Source organism: Doryrhamphus excisus, linkage group LG1 (assembly GCF_037039965.1).
Source record: "Doryrhamphus excisus strain RoL-2023G ecotype Guam linkage group LG1, RoL_Dexc_Guam_v1.1, whole genome shotgun sequence".
Lineage (NCBI taxonomy): Eukaryota > Metazoa > Chordata > Actinopteri > Syngnathiformes > Syngnathidae > Doryrhamphus > Doryrhamphus excisus.
The window spans coordinates 9,671,910-9,697,515 of record NC_136357.1 but is presented as its reverse complement, the minus strand read 5'-3'; the positions used below and the strand labels follow the sequence as shown (position 1 = coordinate 9,697,515).

At 41.1% G+C, this 25,606-nt stretch overlaps 1 protein-coding gene and 1 long non-coding RNA gene across 2 annotated transcripts in view; one reads left to right on the top strand and one right to left on the bottom strand.

Annotated features, from left to right (window-relative positions):
* Positions 1-8,126, top strand: part of LOC131131054 (uncharacterized) — a 48,799-nt gene extending 40,673 nt beyond the window's left edge. Inside the window, exon 3 of the long non-coding RNA XR_009130138.2 lies at positions 8,016-8,126. This is a non-coding gene — a long non-coding RNA (uncharacterized LOC131131054). The remainder of the gene's footprint in view (positions 1-8,015) is intronic.
* Positions 1-8,136, bottom strand: part of grm3 (glutamate receptor, metabotropic 3) — a 43,467-nt gene extending 35,331 nt beyond the window's left edge. Inside the window, exon 1 of the mRNA XM_058075371.2 lies at positions 7,983-8,136. The gene's annotated coding sequence lies outside the window, so the exon portion shown is untranslated. The remainder of the gene's footprint in view (positions 1-7,982) is intronic.
* Between the last annotated feature and the right edge of the window lie 17,470 nt (positions 8,137-25,606).

Sequence of the window (25,606 nt, the reverse complement as noted above, 5' to 3'; positions counted from 1 at the left end):
TGTTATATGTCCAAAAATATGCATATTAAAGCAATGCAAGTCTTGTAATGTGTCAGCCCCTAATTTGTCTGACATTGTCCTCCACTTTAAGCTCCATTCAGTGTGAACGCCCTCATTTTGAAGGTTTGCCTAAAAAGAGACCATATTCATCAGATGACTATTTCATCAGTGGTGGATGATGGCTGGCCTGTCAAAGGGAGAATTACCCATCTGTGCATGACATCTATCAACTTAAATGTCATGTAATGACCCTGGGAGCTATCATGGAGCATCATTCAAATGAGCCGTGGCACTAGCGCCGCTGGCTCCTGCTTAATTCATGTTCACACTGCAGCAGTCTGTCCTAAGGGCGGGCCGAACACAAGGTGTTACGGAGGTTACAATGGATTGCGAGAGAGTAACAATGGCATTGTGAACAGACCAAAAATAATGTAAGTGGTCGGGATGAGCTGGATACCCGTTATAAATGAATATCCCTTACGGATATTGCATTTTTGACTAATACGGACATGAAATAAGTACAACATAGCTGGATAATAACAAATATAGCAAACTTCTGATGAATCCATTTTAATATCAGACTTAAAATAACGTACCGGTACCCTTCCCATTTGTGGTTAACAGATACAGATGGTGGTGTACTCGCTCACTTTGACCACACTCGCGTACAGCAAGTTGGGACAGGGTACACAACTTATATCACTCTCACAAGGACGGGAAGTCACACACACAGCAGACATGGTTGTTGTTGGATGGCAGAAAGGATCGGCTTTTTAAAACAAGTATCGGCCGACTTTATCAGTGATATCAGCCAATACCGATCGGTGGCCGGATCGATCGGAGCAGCCCTTATATTAAATTATTATATTGGAACTATGCTGGCATATTATGCTACATTATCACATATTTGCAAATTATTACCAATGTAGGGTAGATATGCAATGGGTCTCAAAACACAATAAAGATAAAAAGCTCAAATTGGCAGTGCGGGGTCGCGGATGCTGAATCGCAAATATGCGTGGAGCCACCGTTCACAGAACTCCACAATTTCAATATAACCTTGGTGGAAGTTCACTATCTGTTGTGTTTCATTTTAGTGTTTTGGTAAGTACAGCGTATATACGATTATTCATGATACATTTCAGAGATATTTATAGCTCCAAATGCACAGTAATTCCCAGGTGTGTGGCGGGTAGCTGGGAAAAAAGCTGAGTTGAAGCTTTTGAGAGGGTTCAAAGTGGAGTCTGAGTCACGACACACACTTCTACACTTGAGTCAAAATGAATGAAATATGCAATTAATACGGTCATTTCTTCATGACCTAATCAGTGGGAATGTGATAATACAATTGGAAGAATTTGACGACCTACTGTATTTATTAATGTAGTTGTTTATTTACTCAACTGCAGAGTCTATTGACAGTATAAACCTTTCTTAGTGAGGATCTACACATTTTATAATAGTATTAACAAACTAACAAATTAACAGATCCTCACTCCCACGGTCTTAAGAGTTGTGCTAAATATTTCAAAATTTGATGGTGGTAGTGTGATAAATGGAACTATGAATTCTGCTGTCTACCAAAAAATCCTGAAGGAGAATATCCAGCCATCTGTTGGTGACCTCAAGCTGAAACCAACTTGGCTTCTGCAGCGGGACAATGATAGAGCAAGTCCACCTTTGAATGGCTGAAGAAAACAAAATAAAGCTTTGATGTGGCCTAGTCAAAGACCTGAATCCTATTGAGATGCTGTGGCATGACCTTAATAAGGTGGTTCATGCTCGAAAACCCACAAATGTGACTAAATTGCCACCATTCTTCAAAGATGAGCGGACCAAAATTCCTCTACAGCGCTGTAAATTATCGCTAACACTTGATTGCAATTGTTGCTGCTAAGGGTGGCCCAACCAGTTACAATATTAGGTTTAAAGGGCAATCACTTTTTCACACAGGGACATGTCAGTTTGAATTTGTTTTCTTCTTCTTTCTCTTTTGGCTTTTCCCTTAAGGGGTCGCCACAGCAAATCAATCTCCTCCATCCAACCCTGTCTTCTGTCTCCTTCACTACATCCATAAACCTCCTCTTTGGTCTTCCTCTACGTGGTCTTGCCTCCTACCTGGCAGCATCCTTCTACCAATATATTCACTATCTCTCCTCTGGACATCTCAGTCTGGCCTCTCTTTATCTCCAAGACCTCTAACATGTAATGTCTCTCGGGTGTACTCGTTCCTGATCCTATCCATCTTGGTCACTCCCAATGAGAACCTCAGCATCCTCATTTCTACTACCTCGAGTTCTGCTTCCTGTCTTTTCCTCAGAGGCACTGTCTCTTGACCAAACAACATCGCTTTCCTTTCATTTTTGACATTTTCTCACTTAATTGAGGGCCCAAAGTAGGGATACAGTTACTTCATCTGTTGCACCTCATTTTAGATATACTACTTTCAATATTTCAATATTTCTTCTTTGTGTTTTTTCATGACTCATCCAGCTAAAAGTTGGATTTTTTGCCTTGTTGGGGCCTGCCAGGATCCCTGATGAATGTGTGGTGAGTTTTGTCCACCTCCCGGAAAAGAAAAGTCTGGTTTAAATACTTTGAAATAAGGAGAATTAACGACAGTCACAGACCTGAAAAACGGGCGAAAAACAAACCGTCAGAAAAGTGGGATTGTTTTTGTGTGGTGGGTTTTGTCCACCTCCCGGACCAGAAAGGTGTCATTTAAACACCCTGAAAAAAGGAGAATTTGCGACAGCCGCTGAAAAAGCCGCTGGACCTGAAAAAAACAAAACGGGTGGAAAAACAGAAAAGTGGGATTTTATGCCTTTTTTAGGTCCTTTTTCATGACTCATCCAGCTTATCATTGAAACATGTATTCCAGTCTATTCCTCTTTCGGGAAATATAGCATATGTTTTTTAAAATCCCATTCGTGAACAGGGAAAATATGATTTAAAGAAATTGTTATTCTAAAATGAATGGTTGTTTGTCTAATGTGCTGTGTGATTGGCTGGCGACCAGTCCAGGGTGTACCCCGCCTCTCGCCCAAAGACAGCTGGAATAGGCTCCAGCACCCCCCGCAACCCTTGTGAGGATAAGCGGTAAGAAAATGAATGAATGAGTGATATTTTAAAATGATGACTTTATTCTTTAGTCGTGAACTTTTAATTGCTGTGTTCTTTTTTAAACAAACACTTGTATGACGCCATCTTTCACTTGATGACAACTGCATTGGCATCCCACAAATCTATATTATCTGTGCATAATCATGTGACAACAACTGGTTACACACTGGTAAAAACACTGACAAACTCTACCAGCAAAACCATATTTCTAGTGCAAGAGGCTGCCGGTGTTGGTTCTAGTTGTTATCATAATTGCTCTTCCCAAAAACTGACCCAGTTCTGCACCCTTTGGTCCAATTAGTATCATGGCAAGCTGACAAAATTCTGAGCTCTCAGACAACGCACTGGCTCAGCTGTCGCCTCCCCCTCTGACACTGTTTAACAAACCACAAATGTCTCAAGACTTATTTACCTGCAGATGATGACACACACACACACACACACACACACACAGACCAAGCCTCTCTCCTTCACTTCATCATTTATTCAAGAGTCTGATCTCTCTCAGAGACATCGCAGGCATACATCCCACTGGCCTTTCCTCCCCGCCTCATCCACTGAGTGAATGTCTGTGTATGAATGGCTGTGAATGTAGAGGAGGGGGTGTGGCGGCGCAGGGCTAACACTCCGTGTATGTGTGGATGAAACGAAGCAGCAGTGATCTTCAGGCACTTTGCTCTCCCTCTTCATTAAGGCTTCCTTATGCTACAGTGTCAAGGTGCCGGCGTAAGCGACCTCGCGTCAATGCCGACATAGACGGCAGAGCTGCGTTTGGTGATCTTTTTTTAAAACATCTGTTTTTTCCCTTCCGCAAAAGCGCCAAAAGTCCACCAAACCAAAAGTAACAATGGTGCAGCTTGAGGAGCATCTCAGCAAAGGAGCATGCAATAATAATATTGTTAATAAATATATGTATAGGAATAGTTATGCAGGCTGCATGGTGGACAAGTGGTTAGCGCGCAGGCCACACAGCTAGGAGACCCGGGTTTGCATGCAAGGGTTTCCTCCAGGTAATCAGGTTTCCTCCCACATTCCAAAAACATGCTAGGTTAATTGGCGACTCCAAATTGTCCATAGGTATGAATGTGAGTGTGAATGGTTGTTTGTCTATATGTGCCCTGTGATTGACTGGCGACCAGTCCAGGGTGTACCCCGCCTCTCGCCTGAAGACAGCTGGGATAGGCTCCAGCATGCATGCAACCCTCGTGAGCATAAGCAGTCTAGAAAATGGATGGATGGAGTAGTTATGCAAATATGAACAGATTCCTACGTGTACAATAAAAGTGACTGATTGATAAGTTCGAGCTCCAACAACAATCTGGATGTTCAGTTGCCATTGTTTACCAGACCGAAGAAGCATGTGGCTCAACACCAAAAAATGTCACAACACGAAAGTCTGACAAGCACAGCACTTGAGGACGAAGCCTTGAAGGACCTCAAGGGAAAAATAGGTAATTGGCTTTAATGTTGGAATTCCAGCGCCGCTGCCTACTGATGAACACTATAGTTGCATGACAGAAACCACTTTCAATGCTTACAGGAAAAAGTGAGCATCAGACGATTAGGTATAATTACCAAACAGTTGAAGATACACAAGTGTTTACTCATGGCATCTCGAAACCTGAAGGATGATTTACTTAGTCTCACAAAAGGAGTGGAGTGCTCCTTAAAACATGACACTGCAGACAAAAGTACATGATTCTATTCTTATATTGCTTGTCATTGCTATATTGCTCACAGCCACTAGGGGTACTATTTATCTCAACTGCTGCAATTAATTAACAAGCATTTAACATTCATTCATTCATTTTCTACCACTTATCCTTATGAGGGTTGTGGGGCTGTGGCACAGTGAACACACCATATAACTCTGATTAGACAGAATTTATAATACTTTTTCCCCATACAAAATTGTACATACCATTTTGTTAAACCACTACAGCTACAGATTGCGATCCGTGCAGCTAAACACTGTGAAACACACACACAACAATAGACAGGTGGGAGCGCGAAGTGATACGACGGCAGATAAAATAACACCAAGCAATTTTTTTTCTAGTAGGCTTTTTTGTGATGTAAATGTATTATGCTGTTGAATGCATATTGTTTTGAGAAGCCAAAGTCTTTCCTTAACTGCCCCCAGGAACTAGCTGAAACTACTTTGCTCAGCACCGAAATCTCGGCTCAGGACACAAAGTGGGGAGTCGCTGTTGACGGACTTCACTGCTTACAACTACATGTCAAAAAAATCTGAACTATCCCTTTAACAGCACAACTAAACCATAATGCAATCCATTTGGTGCTAAATTTATGCAAACTCAGCCACCTGCAACAAAAGCACACAGAGGCTAAAGCACTTTTGAACCTTTATTGACGACCTTCAAACACCAACAGCAATACTCACTTCCAACACACACTTTCATCGCTATCCACACTATCATCATCATCATCAATTGTCACTTTCAGTTGGAATTGTGTACCATGCATGCAGTTGATTGTATGCTTTAAGTACTGTATAATTTAGCAAAAAGTGCTAGTTTTGTACAACCACTGAACTAAATGTTGGATTTGTGTAACTTCTTTATGACGGTCTATGCACTTCCTTCTCCCTCCATATAGTCTTGCTATTATGTGCCATTAAGTTTGTCATTAAGCATGTCCCAGCCCATTGCTTTAGAAGACATACACCATTGGAGGCGCCACATGATCTCAGGAGTTTGGACAAAAATACCAACTCACAAAACCTTGAGCTGCTCCAAAAATCCCGTTTTAACATTTCCAAGAATGCACTACTTTGTAATCGAGACCTTGTCATGAAAGGTTTTCCATTCACTATGCAAACACAATAAACAGCATCCGTGTGCAGTCCGGTTTCTGTAGCATGAATTCATTCAGAACACAAATACACTTGAATTCACGTTAAAAACCTGGGTAGCCATGATGCAAAACATTCCAAAAGTTTGTAACAAACTGCTTTGGGTTCTTTTCCACTGCTAAGCATGCAGCTGTGTACTGCACGCAGTCCGGAGAGAGGTGCTGTGTGGAAGCTACAAGGCCATTTAGACACACACAGACACACACACACACACACACGCACACCAAGGTGCTCAAACAGGAGCTCATGTAAGCATATTCACTTGCACAGAAATGCTGAAACACAAGGCCGTGTTGCAGACTCGCCTCCTCACATAAATACACAGCCTTTGAATAAACGCACACACACACACACTAACAACACATTTATGCAGGACACAAGGGTGTCTTTAAGGTTTGCACACCCACACCTCCACTTTGTTTGACCCACCAGTACTGCACAAAATAATAAAATAAAACATGCACGAGGGTATTAAACACACACAAATATTTCTATATATACATACATACAGTATGTATATATTAGGGCTGTCAAATTATAAAAATTTTAAATCAGATTAATCACAGTTTTCAAATTAATTAATCAATTTGCCTTTAACTCTATTTCATTGTGAATAATTAATGTTATTCATCTACCCTACTAAAATGCTTATAAAACTAACAGTTAGCAACATAAACAAATGCACACTGAAATATCATGTTAACAATATCCATTAGTGGTAATGGCTAACTGGACACTAGTAAACCAGTCTTGTGTACAAATCTTTAAAGTATTTTAAAATATATCATCCTTTCCGGTTTACACGTAATTGCGATTTCAACAAGAATAACAACAAAAAAATTATATGCAGCTCGCAGGTTGTTGTGATGTTCGGGGTGTCAGTGAAAGCATCTTGCGATCTGTTTAGTGAGGAAGTGTTGTGATGACGAACGTAAATGGTGTTTGAATTGCACGGCTGGTGATGTGTTCAGTTCAGAATAAAGTTCTAAAAAGGCGACAGAGTCTGTGTGAGGGAGTTGCACTGTGCCGCCGTCTGTCGTCATTACAGAGAGTAGTGGGTTGCCATGATGCGCATGCGTTAATTACGCTAAAAAAATTATTTCATGTATTAAAATTCCCCCAAAATATTCCAGCAAAATGTATGTGAATAAAGACGTAGTAAACTGTCTTTAAATTTACAGTCTAGATGTTAATCACATTATTAGGGACACCAGCACTATGTATTAAATATTATTAAACATATTAAAACACATTTACAAAGATGCTCAGCTTTGATTGACACACTTTGCGAGAGCAATATATATGTTATATTTGGTGTACCTAATGCTGGGGCTTTAACCAAAATATGTTTAAAAAAATCGTAATTCACATTACTATAAAGTATTCTGAGGGTATGAGGAGAATGCAAGGTCACACAATAAGACACACCTCTCTGCAGGCAGAGCATACAGTACATTAGTACTGTACATACAGACACTGCAACTTAAATGTGCAACATCTTAACTGAGCGCTAATAAGCCACTCACAGGGGAAAAGTTAAGCCTCCATAACAGAACAGATTGAGAGCCAGATTAATACAAAATTTGCTCCTTCTGCACTTTTAATTGCGCCCCTACCCGCTCCCTAAAAAGGATTGGTGCACTTCGAGGCTTGTTGTTTGTTGTCATGCAGTTATTACATGATCCACCTGTATGCATGTCTCCGCAATCCAAGAAGAAATAACCAAAAAAAGCTGCAGGATGCGTACACGATGCACGTGTGCTTCTGTCTAAAGCCAAATAACTTCTCCTGGCACATGACTGCATCATTTCACCTTTATCATGCAGAGATTGCAAAGTGGGTCTCTTCATCACCTTGTCCAGCTACCACACATTTCAAACAAAGTTCAACATCCCCTAAATGACCAATTTATTTTCTATTTAACCAGGCAAACATGTAAGAATAACACACACAGGTGAGGAACATGTTGTTGGTTTTTACTCACCTCGTCGTTGTTTTTGTGAATCCTCTCTCAAAGGTTGTGCACAAATGGGAAGCTGCTGGAAGTTTGAGAGTCTACTCCCGATCCCCCGGAGGAGTCGCGCTGAGAGAGAGGATGCTGCTGTGTGTGTCAGAGAGAGAAAGAGAGAGAATGTGTGTGTCTGAGTGAGAGTGTGTGAATATGAGAGAAAGAGAGAGGGGGGGGACAACAGACGTGGTGAGCTGTAGCCCGTTGCCAAAGGATGCTTCAGTCTCCTAGCAACAACAATCGATCTTGCAAGAAGACATTTTTATTGGATAAAACGAAAACTTAGCCATTCACCCCCCCATGCTCAAACGCATATACATGCAGACACACACTTTGCACATGTTTACCACTCTGATCAACAACACAAGTAGTGAGTGAGTGAAGGACTGCTCTCACATCTCCATATTTATCCATCTGTCGTTTTGCAAACACACAAAAAATGCCGCCCCAAAAACAGAATTAGTGTCGTGTTTTAAACACATAAATATGAATGTTGTCAATATAGCAAAGAAACAGCATGTATGCGTGCACACCTGCCATTGTTTGCACAGATTTAGAGCAACATCCAAAGCTGAACCACCCTCACAAATGACAACACTGTCTGAAATCTGAAGGCTGAAGTCATCCAACTCTGCGCTGAGAGCTGTGGAATGCATGCACGCGACCCGACAACAGCGCATGAAGGCACACGCACGCGCAATCTGTGGATTTGAACTTGTTTGTATGATTATGCGTACGGAGTCATTAGAATGCAAGTATGCAAGTCTGCAGTGCCTATTGAACAGAAAATCCTCTTCATGCATGATTGAGTCACAGAGCGTCCTAGCTCTACACACACACACGAGCATGTACGCACGCACGCACGCACGCACGCTCTGTGGAGAGGCCTGATTTCTGTATTGTAAAGTTACTCAAGAGCATAGAGATACACTGTCTGAGTGGCTTGCTTGGAGCACTTTCTGATTGCATCTAAAGGCTAAAAGCATGCTGTTTTTGCCAACTCTTTTCCTGTGCACTTGTGTGATTACAGGAGGCAGAGGTCACTGGCTGTCTCATGTCTTCCATCAAAATGCAGTGTGGGCCACTAAGGGGGATTGAATCGCAGATTAACAACAATATTTTAATATTGAGTGGAACCTCAACTTCCACCCACCACTACTGGTAGCTCAAGCTGCTGGCGAGCTGTTCTGTGTGTCGGTATTTGTAATCAAAAGATGGTCTTTCCGTTCCTTGACTGTGTTGTAAGTCACATTTTGATGTAAGTTAGATCTTACACCAGCTTCTGGATCAACTCCTTGTCATTTTTACAACATCCAGGTAGATGTTATAATACTATTCTTTCCCCTGGGAGATGGTCGCAACACTTAAAGAATTGAAACAAATGCAACAAGTATTGAAGATAGCGCACTGCACTGTAACTAGTCCTCGAGCAAGTCTCGTGGTTACAGCCCGAAATCAAGTTTGAAATTAATTTAAGGGAGCACGTGCGTAAATGTACATAAGCACATAACACAGAGCTATATTGAGCAAGTAAGGTCAACATGAACAAACAAGCAGAAGTGTAGACTGAAGTTTCAATATCTTAATGGTTATCTTCTTTATAGTACACCCATAGGAAAGTTCAAAGGGTACTTAAAATATATGTGCAGTTGCCAAATTTGAATGAATGCGACAGTTTGACTCTGAAATGGATTATATCCATTATATTGATTTTAACAAGAGAACAAATTGTGTCACAGAATGAAGTGTTCAACTTTCCAGGTATAACCATATTTGGGGGAAAGCTATAATACATCATGATATCCACATAAATGAAAAAAAAAATCTTTAATAAATACAAAGAACCACAAAAATGACCAGTCCAGGGTGTAAGCTCATAAGGATAAGCGGCATAGAAAATGATACTGGAAATGGTACTGCAATACAGTTGTCCCTCCCTATACTGTGGTTTGAATATTGCTCCCTCACTACTGTAAATTGTGTTTTTTTTTAAATATATGGCCTCAAAATATTTTTAATGACAAGTTATATGCAGTATGCTGATCACATTAATGTCACGAGGCACAATGTTAGATTACATTACCTTTCCCACTGCATGTAGAATGGCTACTGAGCCAGCATTGTGAATCGACATGCCATGGCTGAGGCCTACATGCCAGCTTGCGATGCTAGAAACTGCCATCTCTTATGTCCCAGTGATAGGTAGCCTGCGCAATGGAAAAAAAAGAATAATAGGAATGTAAAAGTGACTGTTGGGGTGTTATATCATGTCTACAGGGCTCTAATAATGTTACAATCTGTATTTAGAAAGTCATTCATGCTCCAACTACAAAAACATGTATTGATATTATCCACCACCATGCAACACCATGCAGTGCAAGAAAACTTTCAGTGATGGCAAATCTATAGATGAGGCAGTGATTGATTACCCAACTGACCAAAGGAGGCTAAGAGCATCTACTTCACACCACACATGAGCACAGGAATGAGGTGGAAAGAGCATAGACGCTCTCAAAAGCTCACACTAGAGCACAGTGTCAGTCACAGCTTTCCCCCAACTGCATCCCTCATCCCTACCACTCCAGCTCAGAGAGATGCTGGCCACTCTAATAAGGGCCTCATTGTTTGCATGGCATGCATATATGCAGCAAGCCCAGAAAGCCAGCTTTGTCCCATAAGGGTCCCTCAGCGAGGGGGCTTTGTGCCCAATCTTTCCCCATAGATAGGCACACAGCTTGGGCAAAAAAAGAGCTGAAAAAATGAGAAAAAGAAAGACATTGCAGGAGATCATTTAGGAAGATGCGTCACACTGATGATCGGCAATAAAATCGGTCCATTTGTAGCCCACATGGCACCACTGGGCTGCAAAATGTGTGCAGGAATGTGATGTTTCGCCTCATCGCCACAAACTGCTTCAGTTCATGTAGCAGGAAGTAGGTCCACTGGGACTTTGGTTCCTTCCCTGATTCCCCACAGATTGTTTGTGTCCATGCACTAATAGAATTAGCCATGCTTCATTTCTCATGGTCCTCGCTGCTTGTCTTGGCCTTGTAATGGATGGAGCTGCACACAGAAGGATCAGTGCGCTCAGAAGTGTGCCCAGTGTTGGCGAGACAGTGGAGTTGGTACTGATCATCAGTTCTCAATGACTTTGGTCATCATGGTCGGTTTTGATGTGGCCAAGTACACTAAATACTAGGGATGCTCAGATTGATTGGCCAGCGATCAGTATCGGCTGAATTCCAGGGTAGAGCACAAGACTGACATATCCCGATCAATGTGTTTCAATGCCAATCAAACAATCAATCACCAACTGCAGCCTGAAAAGAAAACAGTATGTTGTAGTGTCCTGCTCTAATGTTTTGGGTAATGTCCCCATCTCTCTTTCCATAATATCCATGTCTGCTGTGTGGAACTTATCTGCCATTTGTGAGGGTGATGTAAACTTTAACATGGCAATTGAAAACAATTGAACAGTATGTATAGTTTTTTTAGGCTGATATCAGCTGACATAGTCTTATAGTCTTATATGCATGCAAGTGAGAAGACCAAGCAAATAACACATGAAACAACTGAATTAATCCGACTAGATGAACAACCTTTATCAGCGTCTGTTATCCACCAACTGCTCTCTCACTTGTAGCCATGCTGGCTACTACTTGGAAGGAAATATTTCACAGACGTCACACTGCCAGAGAGCCACAGACAATGTTCTCATGTGGAAAAGCCTTCTTTAAAGAAGGAGTCTCATCCTGTGTCAGTTTCTGTAACTTACCAATGTAGCAATGTAACATTTCTGTAACTTTCTTCACCCCCCCAACTTCCCTTTACTTTAAATACTAATGAGAACCTGAATATTATTATTTATCTGTGCAAACCACTGCATAAGTTGGTGGCATCACCATTTGACATCACCTGATTATGAAAACAGATGAGCTCAGATATCCATCCATCCATTTTCTATGCCGCTTATCCTCACTAGGGTCGTGGGGATATGCTGGAGCCTATTCCAGCTGACTTTGGGCAAGAGGCGGGGCACCCCCTGGACTAGTCGTCAGGCCAATCGCAGGGCACAATCATCAAACAATTATTGACACTCACAAGCTCAGATAGCATCTGTAACAGTTCATAACAATTTCCAAGTTAAGTTCAGGAAATATTTCACTGGTATTGAAAACATTACTTTTGCCTTAAAAGTCTTTTTCCAAAAATGGGTAAAAAAATGAAGTTTTAGACATAACATAACCAAGATTTTTGCCTTTCTGTGTCCTATATTGACTATCCCCCTCCCCCACATTATTCATCTCCTCACCAGTCTTATCATCTCATCACATCTGAACTTAGGTGACCTTAGGTTTTTCCTATTTAATGTTTGGATTGCCCTACCAATGTACTATAATATCAGTTTAATAACTACAATATCTTGTGACAGTTAGATGAGCATTTACTTAGAAAAAATATTGTGACCGCATGGTATTACTAAGGTGGAAATGTGTGAGACTGTACTACAGGGCTCCCTCTACTGGTTTAAAAGATATATTTAGCTTACTGCTCAACAGTGGTGCATGTTTCCATGGCAACATGGAAATATTAAGACACGTCAGCATTATAAAATATACTGTAATAGATTTGTAGTGCAACAATAGTTCAGATACTAAAGTAATAACACAACATGAAAGTTGTCCTGCCTGCTCCAACACTAAAATAGAATGTTGACCACTGAAGTAGGCAATGTTGCCATGATAATGGCAGGGATGTTATTCTCCTTATTACGACTAACAGAAGCTATAGAATACAACAGGAAAACTGAGAGAGAAAAATATTGGCTGAAAATTGCAACCTGGGAGGAAGCAAGAAAAAAATCATGGCCTAATACGACCTTTACTTTGACCCTAACTACCTGTTACATCTTGGATTGGATATACAATACTTCCAAATAAATGTTACCAGATAGCACTAGGAAGGTAGAAGAAGAAGACTGATTTGACCTGTAAGATGTCATTGAAATTATGAATTTGAAACATGGCCATACCACGAGAAAGAACATCCATCCAACAACCATTACAATACCATTGTAAAAGCAATTATCATTATATTTTAGGAGTGTCATATGGTTGGTAATATTGTTTTGGGGTGTTGTGTGTCTCCAAACAGGAGGTCTCACTAATTGTCTTGTTTACAGAGGCATGGCTAACAGACTGCAGGGCCACACACACTTAACAGGACATGCACTGACCTGCCTCCTGTTCATCTGATAATGCCAAAAAAAAACTGCATTTAGGACTAATGCGGACTTGCAGACTTTTTGTGTGTAACCGGTTTCATAACACATTTAATATCGAAATGCTAACATTTTCTTTCTGTGAAAGTTGTAATTTTCATGCAAAGACGGGCCATCATTTATAATTTACTCAAACACACACACTCCAGATATTTACTGTATCATACACATAGGATCTGTATCATATTTACTGTATCGTACACAATCATGTGTATAGTACAGTATGTGATTTGTGGTCTCATCTGAGCTTTCTTACTACTCGCACAATTCATTAGTAATTGACCGCAGCAGCTTCACTCATGAAACATTAACAGGCTTGTGGTGAATAATTGATTAATGATATGAGGCGGTCTGCAGTAGCATTCTGACAATAAGAGCAGGAGCACAGCAAGGAGACCACCAATCAATGCACACATACTGCATCATGTCGTCACTCATTCACTCGCTGACTTTTTTACTCATTCACTCCCAAACTCCTTTCCTACTTCACTCATTCACTCTGAAACTCATTCATGATGAATACAATTTCTCAGTCCATCCACTTCATCCAGCTCCTCCCGGCAGACCCCATGGCGTTCCCAGGCCAGTTGAGAAACATAGTCTCTCCCACGTGTCCTGGGTCTTTCCCGAGGCCTCCGACCAGTCTGAAGAAAGACATGGGTTCAAATTTCCACTTGGGCATATCTCCGTGGAGTTTGCATGTCCGGGGACACCGGCTTCCTCACACATACATAAACCATGCATTTTAATTTAAATGGCGACTCTAATTGTCCGATGTGAGTGTGAATGGTTGTTCGACTATATGTGTGGCGACCAGTCCAGGGTGTACCCCGCCTCTCAGCTGAAGTCAGCTGGGATAGGCTCCAGCATACCTGCAACGCTAATGAGGATAAGCGTTAAAATGAAAAAAGGAAGGATGGACGTTTCTGAAAAAAATACCGTCAAGCAAAAAAAAATCTTTCTTTTCAATGTGTTCAAAGTCCTATTCATCAGTGCCACTGCCACTTAGACACACTGACTACTGGGAAGAAGAATTTAGCTGGTTGGATTTCAAAAGAGTCCAAAGCTATGTTTATAATCCATATGGTTCAGACACAGCTTCACATTTACTTTGAGTATGACTTTTTCTTTTTTTTTAGCCAAAATAGGTGAATGCTAAAGGGTTAATTATACACGGTTGTCAACTATTTAACATATTTAACCGTGTGCCATCTGAGAGGTCTCAATAACAGGAACAACCTAGTCCTAAAATACTAGTAAATGCTGCAGTCAAATCAATACATAGCCGAATTTCACCCATGTTTAAAACACACATTTGACTTGTTAAAACATATGCTTTGTTTTATCTGACATAGTGTGGCGGGTTTTAATTGAGTCTGACTGAGACTGTGTTTTATCCAAGGCTTGTTCTGTTTTTGTAATGAGAAAATTCTGTGATGAGCGCCTGAGTAGTTTTCATTTGTAGCAAGACCAAACTATTAATTTTTCTTTTTCCCAGGAGCATGCACCCGCACCGAGTTAGATGCGGTCTCCTTGAATGTCACAACATTTTACTTTTTAAACTGTGTGTAGTACAACTGCTTGTGATTTTATTGTATTATCCTGTCTTGAATGTCACACTGACCTCCATGAAAATATTCCTATGGGCAACACATTCTGGCAAGCAGATTTATTATAAAGGGGACTTATGCCTTTTCCACCTATTAATGTTGTTTGAATGCTGTATTCTTATGTTAAACCAGGGGTCAGCAACCTGCGGCTCCAGAGCCGCATGTGGCTCTTCAGCCTCTTTATTGTGGCTCCCTTTGCGATGCTTGAATATTTTTAACACCCGAGTGGGGAAAATGCACGTCTTTTGTAATGAGTTTTAAAAAATCCAACTTTGTCTGAGACCATGAATGCATCCTGAGTGAGTTCTGACTGCTATCCAGTTCAGTACATGAAGAAAAACAAGTAATACTTACCTACAAATCTAAAAAATAAATTCGAGATAATTTAAAAACAGCGGCATGGGAACTTGTTTTTACGTTTACAGTAGTTTACACATACATTTATGTAAGTTTATCTCCAAAACTAGCAAGAGTACTCCAACTCGTCTTTTCTTATCTGAACTACTTTGATACCCCCAAATTCCCTCCAATGTTGTTTTAAACATACTATATGTTTTGCGGCTCCAGGCTATTTTTCTTCAGTGGGCATTGGGTAAAATGGCTCTTTTCATAGTAAAGGTTGCCGACCCCTGTGTTAAACGATGCCAAAGTTTCAGATAATGAGGTTTGCACATTGGGATGGCTTTGAATACTGGGTTTCAGAGAGTTTTTTCCAACACCGGATCCCTGTGACATCATAGTGATGCGGATTTCCCTATATGGGCATTGCCGGATACAAGCTGTGTGTTTGCCCTCTGCTCTGATTTCACCATGTTAGCACGGAACTAGTGCTCATGGATTCAGGGAAATATTTTTTCAGGTTTGATGGACAGCTAACTTACCTAAAGAGGCGACCAGAAGTTGTTGGAGTTGCAGATTGTGAGTGGAGTGATGCATTGTTTTTTTTTCAGGGTCAGATACCAAATTTCCCAAACTTTCGGGTCCATAGTGGACCAAAAATGTTTATTTGTAATTTTCACTGTTTAGAATGAGATGGTCCATGACGACCACGGTGGCCATGAAACATTTGCAAAAAAGAAAGAAAAGCAAATCAAATATGTTTACCGTGTAACTACAAACAAGCGGCTTTACTGTGTTTGTTTTGCAGTTGGAAAGAAGGAGTGATGGAGGGGCTTACAGCTCCACTTCATGCTCGGTGATGATAGGAAGTGGTTCATGCATGTTTTGCAGAGTCTGCAGAAGTCTACACTAGCCTAGAATTGTTCGTAGTTGCTTGTGTGTGAAAGTATGCTACTACAAGTGTAAATACGTAATATGTAATACTGCCACCTCAATTAAATAACACACTCGCATGCACATAGCCACTGTATCATTCACTGTATCAATATAGTAGTCACTCTATTTGATTGGAAGATAAAGAAGTATTTTGTGTAGTTTTTTTATTCGATTGAGGAGGTGTACATAATGTTGCGGCCAGTGTGAGTACAATCAAACTGGATGATTGAGGATGAGTTAGGTTGCATTATGAGAAGTAAACTTTGAATACAATTACAACTCCTGCCCCCCCCCCACAAATAAATGTATTTTAATTACACTAACCCCCTTCCTGTTGCAAAGACAGTTATAGTAAATGTACACATACAAGCTTTCTGGATGAACAGCACATACATTCACATCTTCGTGCACACAAATGACATTTCTGCTGGCGCTGGGAGTGAAAATTAGGATAATGACAGTGATGATGATGATAGCAGGGATGAGTAGAGCTTGAATGTCAGGCTGAGGGACGACAATCTATTCAGAGATAAAAGAGACGTGTCCACTGTCTAGTACCAGTACCAATCATGATGAACATGTGGCACCCCTTGAAATCAACTATTTTAACGTATGTGTGCATGTATTAACTCTAAGTATATGTGTCTTGTCTCATAAGGGGCCACTTTACAATCACATTTTTTAAATTTTGAATGTGTTTTTTCTGATAAGAAATTATGTTTCTTTAATGACTTGATCCAACAGTGATCCAAATGAGGGCAAATTGTGATGCTTCTGCACGACACGTGCACCACCTTGGCTGCCTCTCATGCACAATTATTTTTATCTTATCTCTTCATCGCCATTATCCGGCAGGAGATTCTGTTATCTGTGGGTGCAAGCGTGCTTGAACAACACCAAAATCCTCCTCCCGTCCATTAATCTTCCATCTGCTTCATTATCACGGTTGCAAAGCATTCAGTTCAGGTAGACCACCTCTGACTCTTCCTCTCCAAATTTCAGAGTCGCCATGCTCAACATAGCACACCAAACAAAGTTATGAAGGACGGATGGTGCCAAGAGATTCTTCTGGGACTAGTGCTGGCCATGTGTCATGTTGCTATTTCTGGTCTCTCTACCAAGGCTGCCATGAGCTTTGAGGAGCCGTCCAGGTGGGAACCTGGCAATAGAGGAGCTTTTCCTACTATCTAAGCGCCACCGTGCTGTAGAAACTGCTCAAATTATTTTATTAATGACGCATAGCATGACTGTACAATTTATTTTTAAGTTGGCCTGGAATTACGACCCCTGTTGAAAAAGGCATGATTCCATCCACACGAGCCTGCAGATATTTGGTAGTAAAAACAAAGGTTTTCCAAACCTGCGGCCAAAGTGTGGATTTGGAGAAAAATCCGAATATGTGTTTGAGGATGGACGCCAATAACCGGAGTTTTACGTTTCCCAGAGTCACTACCTTACATCAGAAACAACATGAATGCCCTCAGGACTGTGTTGGTTGTAGCTATTTTTCAAGCGCTTTCTGATTGTTTGTATTTGCAAGCCCAAATATTGCTTCACTTTAAAGAGCAGAGGTGAACAAACACTTTGAGGTCGGCCATCTTCGCTCAAATAACAATATAGAAACAATATATATATATAACAATATAGAGGCGTCCTCCTCGTATCAAGTGCATCTTGTTGACTTTGTATTCTAAAACACGAACGAGTTGTGTTTTATGTTTAGGGAAGTGACAGGATGACAGAGGTTGATTCTGATTGGATAGCATTTTAGGAACTACTGCCGCCTACAGGTTTGGCATGCTTATGACTGTGGTTCGCAATGCATTTGTATGGTTGCGTGTGGATGCATCTTTTTAAATACGAGGTTGTGTGGACACCATTTTTTTTGTAAACGGAGAGTGGAAAATATATAGTTTGCTACGTGTGGACAAGGCCTAAAATATAAGAACATTTTGGAAGAAAATCTGGCATGGATTTTCAAGCCCTGTCTGTTTAAAAACATATGAAAGACCTTAAAAAATGAAATGAACATTGTAATAATTTTTTCCCTTCCTGATTTGACATGCACCTGCTTTTGTTTACCTCGCTTGTCATCCTTCTTTGTCTTATTTCTTTTAAATAGTAAGCCCCACCGTAATGAGACCATATGTGCCTTGTGCTTTGTTTGTTTAATTACCTGTGCAATTTTATGCTAACATTTGCAGAGGCGATGGGCCCATATTTGGCAAATGAACAGTATCAAAACAATGTGAATTTCTGAATACCCCATTCTCATGTTGTGATTGACATTGTCAGAGAGGTATTTGTATTTCGCAATATTTGTATTACTGTGGTTGGAGTTTGCAGAGCTACATTTACTGTACATATGGGGCTTATCTTACTTTAAAGGATGCAATCCCTCTTATTCTCACTCTACTAGCAGCACGGGGATCATTTGTAATGCAAGCCGGGCTGGAGCGTAAATTCACCTTGCATGCTGGCAAACAGTTCCAGGTCCAAAATAGAACACTTAGTATGAGCACACTGTAAATGAGTCTTGATGACTTTGCCAGCCTTTATTTTCTGCACTGTTAGACAGCCCTGTGGCACACACTGAGATGTCAGACGTTCCTGCTGGTGCTAATATCCTCTAAAGCTCTGTGATGACACCGCCGCCAGTTAGTCACATGCACGCAGGTAATTGCATGCTTTGGGCATATGTGTACTTGTGAGGAGGGATGGTGTATGAGGAGACACTGAAGGAGAACATCCTTCATAAGTGACACCGTGTTGTCATCCCAGACTTTATCCGAGTGGTTAGCACATAGGCTGCACAGTCAGGAGATCGAGAAGACCTGGGTTCGATTCTCTGCTTGGCATCTGTGTGTAGAGTTTGCATGTTCTCCCGTGCGTCCGTGGGTTTCTCTGGGGACTCCGGTTTCCTCCCACATTCCAAAAACATGCTAGGTTAATTGGTGACTCCAAATTGTCCATAGGTATGAATGTGAGTGTGAATGGTTGTTTGTCTATATGTGCCCTGTGATTGGCTGGCAACCAGTCCAGGGTGTACCCCACCTCTTGCCCAAAGACAGCTGGGATAAGCTCCAGCATACCCGCGGCCCTCGTCAGGATAAGCGGTATAGAAAATGAATGAACAAATACATTTACTTTAGTACAGTGCTACCTCGGTTTTTGATATGAATTTGTCTGACTAATACTGAAACCTATGAAAATCGAGACAATTTTTCCGTTAGGGTACAATGTAAATCCACGTCATACCATTCCATTCCATTCTACAGACTTCTACAGTCTCAGTAGGGAAGCCCAGTCCATCGCTGGCCAGCTCCACCGGGTTGTTCCCAGGCCAGGTGTGACACATAATCCCTCCAGCTTGTCCTAGCTCTGGGCATGCCCAGAATACCTCACCAGGGGAGGCATCCAAGAGGCATCCAGACTAGCTGACAGCTCAACTGGCTCCTCTCGATGTGAAGGAGGTGGCGGCTCTACTAGGAGGAGCCCCTCCAGGATGACTGAGCTCTTAACAATTGCACCGTGTACATGAATGGGGGACGACTGAGCTGCCACCGTGTAGGGAGAGGCAGCCGCTGTGTGTGGCTGGCCAATCACAGAGTGTGAAGAGTGAATACATAATGAGCATTTTCATTTTCTTTAAACATGGATATGGCTAATGACGAAATGTACTAAGTTCATACTCTTATCTGGCAAAAATGCATTATCCGTAATGGTTACTCGTTTATGACGAGTATCTGGCTTATCTCTAGTTAACAATATGGTGGGCCTTTAAGGGATGCCAAGGATGATTCAGTGATGATTCCACATCAGAGCCATCAACAATGTTATACAATAGTGTGCTGCCATAAGGGAATGAAAGGCAAACAAGGGGAGGGAATGAGGGATGTGGAAGAGGTGGAGGGGAAGAGGGATCTAGGGGGACCCTGACAACAAGGCAAACTGGTTTTCTATGCTCTAACTACGAATATATTCCATGTATAAATGAGGAATCCTACTTTGTGGAAATTCACCTATCATGGTCAGGTCTGGAACCAATTAACAGAGCTGACTGAGGGATGATGACTGTATGTCAGAATTTGATGTTACTACTAACTTGATGTTACTTATTTACTTACTTACTGTGACATATCTATAATATCTATAATAGTTTTGACAATTTATTTCCAGGTTTTGCAGTGATTTGCCTTCTGATCAGCATTGGACACCTATTGAACAAATGTCGAAACATGTCCTCCAATGGCCGGCACGGCGGACGAGTGGTTAGCGCACAGACCTCATGGCTAGGAGACCAGGGTTCAATTCCACCCTGGGCCATCTCTGTGTGGAGTTTGCATGTTCTCCCCGTGCATGCGTGGGTTTTCTCCGGGTACTCCAGTTTCCTCCCACATTCCAAAAACATGCTAGGTTAACTGGCCATTCCAAATTGTCCATAGGTATGAATGTGAGTGTGAATGGTTGTTTGTCTATATGTGCCCTGTGATTGGCTGGCGACCAGTCCAGGGTGTACCCCGCCTCTCGCCCGAAGACAGCTGGGATAGGCTCCCTGTAGAAGACATTAGAAGGAAACCTCTCTCTAAAGTGCATCTGCATATTTCTCCTTGCATCTCCAATGCAGATGTGTTGGGCATGGTGCTAAAGGCACAAAATAAACAACATGCTTGCTTTTGCATTTCGATCAAAACCCTGCCAGCACATGCTGCCAGGCTATGCGAAGTGTGTAGTGTTAGCCGAATAAGTGGGGCAGCATACATTAATCATAACAATTTTACATGAAGTGACAGATACTCATATCAGCATTTACATAAACAAGGCGAAGTGCTTAGAATCCAAAATGATGCACTATAAAGAATGGATGATGTCAAACAAGAAGGTGGCACAAAATGCTGAGGAGGACGACAACGAGCGAGAGGCTGCAGGGGACAGCCAATCAGGAAATGAATAAGATTGATAGCGCAACTCTGCAACCACATTTGCATGCTCATTTGAAATCAATGAGGTTGGAGGATTTGTAACTTGGGAGAAAGGAAAGGAAAAAAGCAGAAGTCAGACAACTATTTATAGGATGTAACATGTCAGCTAATGTCTTTAAAGCAATGAAGCAGCCTGACCCTTTAACTTGTCTTTTGTCTGACTCTTTTTTTTTGTCTTGCAACTCAAAAATCAGCTGCAAAATTTTCAGGGGTGCTTAGAAAACAATGCACACTGAAGTGTTTCAGCATTCTCTAATCAATACTTTGCAGAAGTCTTTTATCTGGTATCTGTCTTTGGAGTATTCAGTTGCAAATCCCTCAGGAGAATGTTCACTATCATGGTGTTACACATTGACTTCTTATTGTGTGTTCTGGCCCAGCTGTGTGTGTGTGCTTATGCATGTGTTGCTTTATAGCTCGAGGGTAAACAGGCGAACTGACGTTGAAGCGCAGGCTGGAGAGAATACGCATGAGGCATCAATATTTGTCAGTGCAGAGGCAAGCTTTAAAGTCTTAAAATATCAGAAACCAAAAATGTCAACATATGCGCCTGTCTTTGTTACCCACATACTTATGTTGACTTTCTATATGAGTTTTCATTGAGGATTAAATTTGAGACTAAACTGAGTCATTTGGGCTTGATGGCTATATTTCGAAGCTTACTTTGTCTTTCCCTCTACTATTTTAGCTCTCATTCCTCACTCCCACCTTGTGTGTGCTTCCACAGCACAACTGTTTCATCTTTTAGGAGCGAGGTGCTTCATGTTAAGTAAGAGGATTCTTAGATTGCAAATCTTGCTGAACTTTGAGGGTTCTGTTTAGGAGGACATGTATGTGGCAGTGCACCCAAACACTACTACAATATAACGCCATAGCCTACACAGAAGTTACGTTTCTTCGGGTATTACTACATTTTAAATGCAACAGAATTTCTCGACTAGCCGACAAACTTGTTGAAGCCTGACGCCTTTCCAACGTTACTTGGTCATGTGGAAGAGTCAGAAACACAAGTAGTAAGTAACAATTTATCAGTGTCCTAACTGTTTATTTTGCAAATGTGCTTGTATGTGTAGCATTATAGAGTGTGCATGCATGGAGTGGGGTTGCTAATAATTAATTAGTGTTAGTCCCGCAAAACATATTAGCCCTGACCGATGCTGTAGAAAATGCGAAAATGATAACGCTACTTACCATTGAGAGACGTCTTGAGCATAACCTAATTTCTTGAGAAACCAGTCTCTTCTTCCGGATCGGATTTGGTATCCAACACATATGGCTTTATGTAAAAAGCTAATATTTAAAAAAGATACAGCAACGTTATTAACAACTCCTACACTGTTAATCAACTCCAGGCAACTCATCAACTCCCGCCTCTGTGGGTGGAATACATTAAAATAGACCGTTTTCTTAGGAAGCACAAAGTCGAAAGAAATACAGCTGCAGAGGTGCAGATTCTGGAAGAACTAGAAAGCTTTCTGTGCTGGTTATTGTGTGTAGCTGCTCTATAGGAGTCCACATCTCAATACAAAGGACTGAAAAATGAGTCCCCTTTAAATGTGAGGGGTATGACATACTATATGTAGGCCACAACTTTCTAGGCTGTCAAGTCATAATTAAATAACATTGTGCTTGCAGCCCAACGAGAAGATAAACAAACATGTATTTCTTCGACAAGTCTATAGTGTGCGCATGTGTGTATACACAGCTGCTCATCTGTGTGTATCCAGCTTTGCATTTTGTGTGTTTCTCCGATGTACATGTTCAGGGAATAGGTGAGGTGATGTGTTTGAAGTGTGGCAGCGCCAAACCCAAGTGTTGCATGCTGCTGGATTTGCTTTGTTGCCACATGAAACGGAGAGAAAGGAAAAGGATGGCGAGACAGAGTGGTGCGACGGCGACAGAGCTGAACCCGAGTAACCCTCAGACGCTTTGAATTTAGCAAGAATTTAACTTAAAGTTTAACTTTTGCTCATCGTCTCTTTGCCAACTTTGGCATAACATTCAGGGTGCAAGTTTGTGCGCTTTTTATTCTCCAATTGTAGGGCATCTTCGAGACAGCCGGTGTCAACTGCTATTTGTTGGTCACTGTTACAGAAATGCTTTAAATATAAGGGTAATGGTTGAATTTATTTTAAACATACATACAAGTTACATTGGAATACATCACATAGTACAATTCACAGCTCCACATGTCAAAAAAGGAGTACGACGGAGCAAAGCTTATTTTATCCTACCCCCTCTCTGTTTCACATCAATTACAATAAGTTTGGTCACTTCCTGTATTCCAAATGCACTCGTTGGCAATTTTAAATACATAAGAAATGATAAGGCAATATAATAATATGGTTGGGTATTATGATTTTGGGTACCAGGTTATTGTTTGAGCTCATTCACAAATTATTTGCAGAATTTATTGGATGATAAAGAGCCATGCACGTGTTTGCATGACATGAAGAGGGGGAGGCCGAGCGACTGAATTCATTCATCTGATTTACATCGGCCATGGCGGCGTGTTCTTTTAAGCACAGCGAAACTCTTTTATCGAAACCTTGATCCCCGATTGAGGGCTGACTTCACTGATTCGTGTGTCAGGGCTCAGGGAGTCGCACCAGTTTCCTTCCATGTCTAATTTTACCACATATAAAACATTGAAGGTGCTTGCATATTTTTATACAACTTTTCACATTCAAATCCATCCACATTTGGCAAATGTCAAGTAAAATATGTTTGACAGACATTTCCTTAGTATAAAAGACGGTTTGTTGTTATATTCTATATAAACTGCTGCAAGGCTCCTGCTACAGATGTGAAATGGTAAATATGCTAAAAATATATACACGTACGTAATGCTTTTCTTTTTGCTCCCATTTCTCATGATCTGAACTCAAAGATGTAAAACTTTATCGACCATAATTTTCAGTGTTACAAGGCTAAGTTCTAATGTTGTGACATCCCCTTTACTTCAGAACTACTACTAATTGTTTAAATACTGTGGAAATACTGAGGAAACAGTAGCTTTGTCAGAAGCCAATCACAAGTTATCAGTGAACTCATGCTGACCTTGTCAAATCTCAAGGGATCATTACTCAATGTAATAGTCTGAGTCACGGTGTCATCTTACAGAAAAGATGAACACTAAGCTCATCACACAGCACCTTAAGAACCAAAAGGTACCTGGGAAACATACAATACAAGTGCAATACTTAGTTAAAATAAAAAACAAAATGTTTTAAACAATTTCTCATGATGCACTGTGTGTGCTGCGATGTTGTCAGCCTCCCTCTAGGCTCTGGGCTTCTCTTGCTTTCTCGAATGGACAAAGGCGGCTTTGCAGTGCCATGCATTCATCCATCCTTTTTCGATGCTGCTTATCCAACAATTAAAAGCTTCATTCAGACGGAATGTATTATAAATTCATTTTAAACTCATAATGTACGTACTTACATATTTCCCAACAACCTTTAGTGGCGTGCATGCCACAATATGCCATCTTGTCCTCGCATGGGGACAACGGTTTTTTAGTGTTCCATCCATCCATTTTCTAGACCGCTTATCCTCATTAGGGTCGCAGGGGTATGCTGGAGCCTATCCCAGCTGACTTTGAGGCGGGGTACACCCTGGACTGGTTGCCAGCCAATCACAGGGTACATATAGACAAACAACCATTCACACTCACATTCATACCTATGGACAATTTGGTGTCACCAATTAACCTAACATGCATGTATTTGGAATGTGGGAAATAACCGGAGTACCCGGAGAAAATCCACGCACGGGAGAACATGGAAACTCCACACAGAGCGGTACAATTACTACATAATGCAGCTTGAAGTGAAATGGAGTATGTTTATATCCACTATAACTGGAGGAGGCACAACTGATTTTTACCTCTATTACCTTAACTGAATGTTATCAGGATGGATTGTTGTTGAATAAAAGACAAATGGACGTCAACACATACAGCATTAGACACATGGGGGTCCTGTGTTGTGCGAGTGGCCACATATTTGTGTGCTATTTCAGTTTCTTTTTGATTGGTGTTACCTTTGTGATACCTGCCCTCGCTGACACACTGTCTGGTTTTGTAAGCTTACTTTACTCCCCTCCTTTCCTTCCTTCATTGATTTTCTTAAAGGGAGCAGTGGTGGGAATAAAGTACATTCATAAATCTCCACTGGTTTATTCCTCTCAGGATGTGGTCTATTTTCATTTTAGGTCCTAACTTTGGGTGTTAGAAACAAATTTTACAGATATCTTCCCCCTGCCAAATTTTCAAGATACTGTGTCCTATTATACAAAATATATGGCTTAAATTTAGGTAGTTTGAAGTAAGTAGTTGAGAACATCCCCTTAGGGAAAATAGCACCTGATCGTATAGCAATCACATTATTAGGACGAGCTCCCAGTACGATACAGTGCATTTAGACCACTATCAAATACAACAACATATTG